We start from the raw sequence: 8,617 nt of genomic DNA, 5'->3' as shown, positions 1-8,617 counted from the left end.
AAAAGGAAAATAGCTTGTGGCTGGGGTTTAAAAAATAATATTGTCAAACTGTATGTATTCCTAATTTCTTGAGGAAGATCTCATTGAGAAGTCTCATACAAATGGCAGCAACAGCTTCCCATAAAAACACACACACTTATTGAGCAGAAGCATCGAATAAGAAAGAGGTTTAAAAGATAATATAAGTTAAAAAGAAAAAAAAAGAGGCATACAAACCATTTCAGCATGTAATACATACCTAAATAAATAAATACATCTGGATCACTGAATACCAAACCTGGAGCTGAACATTATACTCACAGCAAAATTGTATATTTTTAATTTCTGAACTATTATTTCCCCTCAAAGTCAGTAATTCCAGTTGAGAAGCCTAATATTAGCAAGTGGGTAATATCAGAGCTATTGTTGTTTTCACTTTGGTTACAATAAATAAAAAAGAAGAGCATGTGTTTTGCAGAAAATACTTCACTAGATAGGCTCCAAGCAGAATATGAGAAACTATCATTATCATTTATTATCAAACTAACATTAAAGTGATAATAACTGACACAATATTACTACCTGCTTTTTGAAATCATGTTCAATTCATGGTTGTCTTTCTAGACCAAAAGGGAATCTACTCTATGCTGTTTTCTTCTGTGGCTGGCTGGATCCTTGTTAGTTTATATTCTTGGACCTGTAGACTCTTAGCTGTAAATTTGCATATAAAGTAGAGAAGACATGTCTTTGCATAAATATTGGCAAAGGAAAATGTAATCCTTTCAAAATATTGTCAAATTCCTTCATAGCATAGGTAAATTATGATAAACTCAGTCATGAAAAGCTGAGTTGTTGTAAAAATGAATTCCTACTTATAAACATGACCAGCCTTTCACTATGGAAAAAAACATCAACAGATGTTAGTGCTGAGATAAACCCTGCTCTGTCATCTGTAGGTTCTCAGTAGGAGTAAACATTCATGGGTGGATTCACCAAACTGTGAGATAAATTTTAGTCTCATAAGCAGCACACTGCATATTGCATTAGTGGAGCAGATGATGAATAAACAGGTGCATAACCAGGGTTTAGAGGTCAAAGCCTAGTTTATGAAATATACAGAGGCAGCAGCATTAATCTATAGCACATTAAACCTTAACGGAGTGATATTTTGCTTTTTTAAATGGAATTATGCATTTTAAAACATTTCCCTGTGGTCTACATAAACTTTAAATGCTATACTTGGGTCTGAATTCTTCATTAATTCAACTCCACAGGTCCATCTTCAACCCTATTTCTGAGTAATGACACCAGAAAGGTCGTTTTGAGCGCTGGCCCTTTAAATGCAAATGAGCCACTTCACACCCCACCTCCTCTAGGTTGTTGGCTGTGCTGCTCTGTCCCGATCAGCCACTTGTGTTTGTTAATACAACCAACAACTAAACATTTTAGGTAGTCTGCTCAAAGTTTGGACATATTTTCAGTTTTTACTACAACCGCTGCTGCTGACAAACAATTATGGGCTACCTGAACCTTATATGTGCAAATGTCATGACGTAACTAGTTATAGACGCAACATATTAAGCGGGAAATAAAACAGGTTGTAGAAATCCACTCGATTTTTGCCAAAATGAATATAAAGATAGCTTTGCAGCACCTGGAGGGTTCAAATTCAAACTTTTTGAACTATTAGGGTCCAAATACACAAATAAATGTACCAAAGACTAAAAGTAGGTTTAGCAAAATATGACCCCTTTAAGAAAATAAACTGGCTTCACATGATCCTATTCACTCCATATTAAAAATGATAAATTAAATAAATGGAGCCATATAATTACATGCTTGTCTTATTTGGTTAGTGTTCGTGCATGTTTGCTCAGACCAAACCTATGCCCTTGGTTATAACAGTTGGAATCATAGAAGTTACAATCTACACTCAATGCAAGTTTTGAAACTGTTTGTTCCGAGGATAAGGACTGAATCTGGAAAGACATCTTTAAGGTTTTCAGCTCCTGATGCCTGGAATAAGCTTCAGTCTGAGCTGCAGTTTCATCTACAAACACTGATTCCTTTGACTGATTTCAAAGAGATCGTTAAATATCTGAAATGAAGGCTGTTGGTCTGAAAATGTTTGGACTGATGTTTTTTTTTTTTCTGTGTTTGCAAATGCTTTTATTATTGTACACTATAATTATGTGACTGTATCGCTGCAGTCTTGACCAGGTCTCCCTTGAAAAAGAGCTCCCCCATCTCAATGGGACCAACCTGGTTAACCCTTTATCGGGCAAGTGACTATTTTTGGTCATTTTTGCAGACAAGACAGTGACAGCAATAGTTACAGTGAGGACAGTGAGTCAACAATCTCAGGTCCAATGTGGTCTACAGGGTCTGTAGGGTCCACCTCTGCATGAACAGTGAGTGTACCCGCTTTGTTAGGTACCATGAAGTAATGGTACTAATGTAAAGAATGATGTTCAAAGGGAGAATGTGGATGTGGACAGGTGTCTGGATCAGCACTTATGTTGTTGTAGTGTTCTAAAACACATGTTCCTTTCACCTTACATATGTTTATCTTGCATTTTTTTATATGTACTTCTTGTATTTTTTTTTTTTTTTTTTCTGCCACTTACGGGCAAGGAACCAAATATGGTAACTTCAATGACCTTGATTGTCTATATGACAATAACAATTTTTGAAAAATTTCACAAAAGTAATAGTCTTGTTAGGTCCTCCAATAATACACCAAGTTTGAAATTCTGAAATTCTGAGTATTTCTATAAGTGCCCTATAAGCGGTTAAATAAAGGTTAAATAAAAATAAGAAAATAGATGCCATTGTCAGAGATTTACAGCCATCACGGACAGTGAAGATGTTCATGAAACCAAATTTAAGCACATCGTATCTTTACCAGATCGCAGACTCTCATTTGGGATTGTGTGTTCTACTTTGCTCTGCACATAATGAAACAAGATCCTGAGATAACATTTAGGATCTAGGCCAAGGATGGGCAACCTGTGGCTCCAAGGCCACATTTGGCTCTTGAGTCCTTTTCAAGTGGCTTCATGTGACTTTGGCAAAAAAAAGATATGGATTTTTTTTTTTTTTTTTTTTTTTTTTTTTTTTTACATATTTTGCTATTATTGTTGCAACCATAAAGTCATTCTAATATTATGCAGTTGTAAAAATGTAGACTACACTCCAAATGAGTAAAAAATAGAGGTTGCAGTAGTGGTGAATATAGTCTACTTTTTATCTGATGACACTGAAGATATTCATCTGTAGACTCCAGTGCAAATATCAGTCAACTTTTATTGCACAAATGTCATTATTTTCTTCAGTGTAGTTCTGTACTTTCTTTGTACTTCTGTAAATGCACCATAACTTTGATTTACTTTCAACATATTCTGTACAAACTAATCCTAAAGAGCTTCTTAAATAGTCACCACTCTGAGGTAAAACATATATGGATATTTTTTTCCCATTTCTGTCCTAAAATGGCTCTTTAAATAGTAAAAGTTGCCGACCCCTGATCTGACTGAGGACCCAGGTTTATCTGGTAACAGGTGAAGGTTCAGTTTATCCTCCTGTGCACCTTATGCCGCTGCTTCTTCATCCTCAATCTCCTCCTTCATTCTGATCTCAGTTCATCTTCCCCTTGTCTTCAGGCTCCTCCTCCTCATCTTCCTCCTCTTGCTGTTCTGGGATGCTGTGATGTATTTGTTTACAGCACAGCTCCTCCCCATATGCCACCACAGTATTTTGGCTGTTTCCCCTCCATCTCCTCCTCTTCCTCGTCCCCTCTTGCCATCACACTGAAGCCAGTGTTTCAGCCTGCCTTCCTGTCGCCAACAAAGCATCTCCTCTCTTTGTCTGGGCCTCCTTTTGGAGAGGGAGGCCGGCCTCCAAGTTAATTGTGCATTCGTTAGCATTCGCCTGCCGCAACTTAACGACTTAACTCCTTAAACTGTAAATGAATTGGTGTGTTTGTTATTCTTTTCTGGTTGAAATGGTAGACAGACTGATAACTAAACCACAACCAGATTAGATTATCAGCAGTATTAAAATACATGATATACATATAGGAATAAAGGTTTGTAATGCGATTTATCTACATACATGGACTGGATTATTATTTTTTTCATCTACCATCTGTCAGTATTATTAATAGAGTTCTCATTTTTATTTTCTATTTTCTTCTGCAGTCTCTTCTGTATGAAACGTTCTAACATCTCAAATTTTGCTACATGTGTTGTGAACATACGTTTTTGGGTTTGGAGTTTTTCCTAAATTTAAACACTATATGTAACCAGGTCCCTCAGAAAGAAACCTACAGCTTTATTATTATTTATTTTGACTGTAAGTGTTTTGTGTATAAAACATTTTATGCTAGACTATAGGCTGTCCAAAAATTGGCAAATGAATCATTCCAGGACAAACACTCACAGCCAATATACATATGTATAAATAACTATACTCCAAACTCATTCATTCATTCATTCATTTTCTGAATCCGCTTTATCCTCACTAGGGTCACGGGGGTCACTTGGAGCCTATCTCAGCTACATAGGGGCGAAGGCGGGGTACACCCTGGACAAGTCGCCAGTTCATCGCAGGGCTGAACATATAGAGACAAACAATCACTCTCACATTCACACCTATGGGCAATTTAGATTAACCAATTAACCTATTAGTGCATGTCTTTGGATGGTGGGAGGAAGCTGGAGTACCCGGAGAGAACCCACGCAGAAACGGGGAGAACATGCAAACTCCACACAGAAAGGTCCCACCCCCCGTCAACTGGTGTTGGAATCAAACCCAGGACCTTCTTGCTGTGAGGCACGAGTGCTAACCACTGCACCACCGTGTCGCCCGACTCCAAACTCCAAACTCCAATTTTCTTCACAAAACCACCAAATTACTGACACAATCAGAACCTCAAGACCCCTTTAGGGTCATTTGTTTGTATGAGATCTAAAAAAAAAAAAAAAAAGTCTCCTTACTAAGCAGAGATCCAAAAACATCAGAGAAAGTTGAGGATGAGGATGAGGATGAGGATGAGGAGGACTCTAATGACACCAAAAACATCTTATTTCTGATGCAATGTGTGCAGCTGCTGTCCATAATATTCAAATACATGGGATGATCATGATGGAGGTCAGGTAGGTGCATCCAGACCTGAGTTACTTCACTGTTGCATCAAATGACAACATTAGCAGTCATGAGAAAACAGGTCCTTGTGGCACTGGTGCTGCAGTAATGCATGCATTCACATAAAGTAATGTTTAGGTCCATGAACATGTAACCTTTCACTGTTGGAAAGGATGGATGGTATTACCTGTTACTAGTATATTTTTCCCAAAGGTGAACATGTACCTGAGTGCATTGCCAGCCTTACCAAGCCAGGGAAACATCTGATGTGCGCCGATCCAGATAAGAGAGTAGAAGGTGGTGCAGAGAAGTTGTAATTAGATTTACAGTATTGAATTACATTTAGTATATATATTAGATTATACACTGTATATGAAGCATGTATATTACTTACGGTCTTGCAGTAGTGATAGTAGATGATACAGTGATGACAGGATGTTTTATATCCAGAAAGTCATAGTCAACGACACTCCTGTGAACACAATATCAGGAATTTCTTAAGCAATTATTATCTGTTGGCAGAAACCATTCACTTGGATTCAAGGTTGAACTGATTTGATTTGGGAAGTAAAAGGTCAAAGATTGTAATTAATTGAAAATGTACTCTTTATACAAATGATATCATGTGTCTAGTCCTGAGAAAGTAGTGAATAGTGTCAGAAAATGTGCTTGAGCAGTTTTAATAAACAGTCTCTTCTCTTTATCTCTGTTTTCCTCCTCTGTTGTCAGCTGCACTCAGAGGGAATGAAGAAGAGCTTAGGGACTGTAACTGCACACATGCTCCCTCCAGGGAACCCATGCAACTTGTTGCTACACCACAAAGCGAGGGTTGTTTTGAAGCTAAATTATCACGTGCATGTATTGCAAAACATGCATTCTCAAATTTCAAGTAGAAAACATAAATTTGACACTAATACTATAGTACTTTGCTATGTAAGGTTGAATTAATTCATTGTATTCTATATTACATATTTTACTGTTTTTGTGCCAGTAATGTTTTGTTTTATTTTTATGTCCTCTGTCTTTTTATTTTGATCTGTCTATAACACCTTATCCATCTTATTGTCAACTGTGAAGCACTTTAAACTGCACTAATGTGACAGAAAGATACTAAGAAACATTTATTGATTGATTATATAATAAATACTCAAATATCCAGGTAGCATAACTCATGTGAATGACAGGTAACAGGTCTGTGAGTTTGGTCACGAAATAGAAGACAGATAATTTAACCCATAAAGACCCAAGTAGCCACCGACGACCAAAACCATCTACTGATCTAAAATGTTTAATAACTTGTGAAACACTAGTTCTATCAATACATGTGAATAATTGGTGTAAAATACAGTTTGTCATCTTTTCATGGTCATCAGATATGACCCAATTGGATGTTCAGAACATGGAAACACCGTCATCTTCTACAGCATTGATTCACCAGTAAAGCTCATGGAGTTGGATCAGTGGCAGCGTATGGACACACTGGGTTTATGTTCAGTTAATGATGTATTTTGCAGAAAAAGTCACTTTTTCTTCAGTTTTATCTGTTTCTGATATAATGGCCCTCAACTTTAATCTGAGCTTTTATGAACATCTACATGATCAATAAATTAAATACAGGAAAATACCTAATGTTCACTGAAAAAACACAAAATACAGAGGACTATGTCATAATAAATTGTGATAAATCACTTGAGAAAAGTTAAATACAGAGAAAAAAATATTTTGGAACTGCCACAAAAGTAACACTGGGTCTTAATGGGTTAAGAGATCTACTGTCACAGCAAGAAAACAAGTTTGAGTATCCTAAAAATGTGAAATATGGCTGTGTTCATATTGTTATGTCCTTCAGTGCTTTTCTTTCTTCTGAAGATCACATTACTTTTGGGATGAAAGAGGAAATAGTGTAACTCACAGGGCGAAGTTGGTGTGGCAGGTGTGTCTTGGAAAACATTATAGCATCACAGCGACAATGTCTTTAAGTCCACCATCATTTTACATGTTGTGCCAAGGAGTTATGTATGACTTCTACTCACTAAGCATACATCAGCTGTCCTTTGATCTGATCTTGTTTGCCCCCTGAGGGTAACTTCCTGTTCCCAGAAGGTGGCACCCTGACTGCAAATCAGTATTGACACATTGATGTAATGTTTCCAAAGTCTGATAACAGCAATGTGCAACTTACTGTCTTATAGTAGAACACTTGAATTGACTGCACTACCACAACACCACAAGCCAACAATATGATAACTTTACAACACAAAAGACTTGAGATTACACTGACCAAATTAGAAGTTGCTCGTGCTGAGTCTGTAGTAGTTTGTTAAATTAGAAAGGCAACAAATGGTGGCTCCAAGAAGTTTTTTTTTTTTTTTAACATCTGGACATGATATACAGTATGTGTGCCAAATTTGATGCATCTGGATCACAACTCATCTAGGTTTTATAGGGGGTGCTATTGAGCCATTTTGCTCTAATTCAAAACCCATATCAAACAGTAAAACATGCCTGTTCTGACATATCTACAAGATTTAGTGAGTTTTGAAGCATGCAAGCTGTTTTTTTTTTTTTTTTTTTGTTTGTTTGTTTCATAAGCAGTAATGCAACCCATGACACTTAATGAAAACTCACAACCTCAATTATATGACATCATAAAGGCTTTGCAACATAGCTGAAGTGTTTGGCCTGGGAACCAAATTCATCTGTGTGAGACTAACTAATCACTTGCTACGGCAGATTAATCTGGCACTGCTCCTGCTGGAACGGACTTCCACACAGCTGAGATTGGGAAGAACCAATCACACCCATTTGTCAAATCTGGGATGGGCCAGATATGTTTCATAAGCTTACTTAGTGCTACCTGTGATTGCTGCCTTTCTGGTTATTGATGTATGCATGTGACTGTTGCACAGATTGGCTGCAGGTCAAATCATTTAGGAATTAGCCCAGCAGTGCCATTCTATAACCTGTTAGCACTTGAATGTTCAAGTATGAGACCTGCTGCTAGGACTGGGAATAAATACTGTTGTATATGTGCTTTAAAGGTTTGACTTCTATGAAACATGTGAAATTTTACACATTAACTAATTATTGTTTTATGGGCTTGTGTTATTGTGTTATTGTCTGTTTCTTTGTACTATTATCTTGTTTTTATCCTGGTGTATGTAACATTTTATTTATTTTATTTTAACCCTTTCATGCGTGGTGGTCCCTACAGTGGACACTTATTCTACAGCTGTTCTATTGTTTATTCATGTGTTTTGTTGTTTTAGTTCTATATCAGCCATCATAGTGGAGTTTATGCATCATCCCAACATTGGAATTCAAACAATTACTGTAACTTTGCTGTTCTTGATAAACCTGATCTGCAGTAACATATTTTAGTGTAAATCAATTGCTAATTGTTATTAGACTGTAATTAACAGTTTTCTAGAGGAAAAATTTTTTTTTGTTTGTTTGTTTTTTTGTGCATATCCACCATAAACCCAGCAATGCA

The sequence above is a fragment of the Sphaeramia orbicularis genome, chromosome 3 (assembly GCF_902148855.1).
Source record: "Sphaeramia orbicularis chromosome 3, fSphaOr1.1, whole genome shotgun sequence".
Lineage (NCBI taxonomy): Eukaryota > Metazoa > Chordata > Actinopteri > Kurtiformes > Apogonidae > Sphaeramia > Sphaeramia orbicularis.
Note: the sequence above shows the minus strand (reverse complement) of the source record.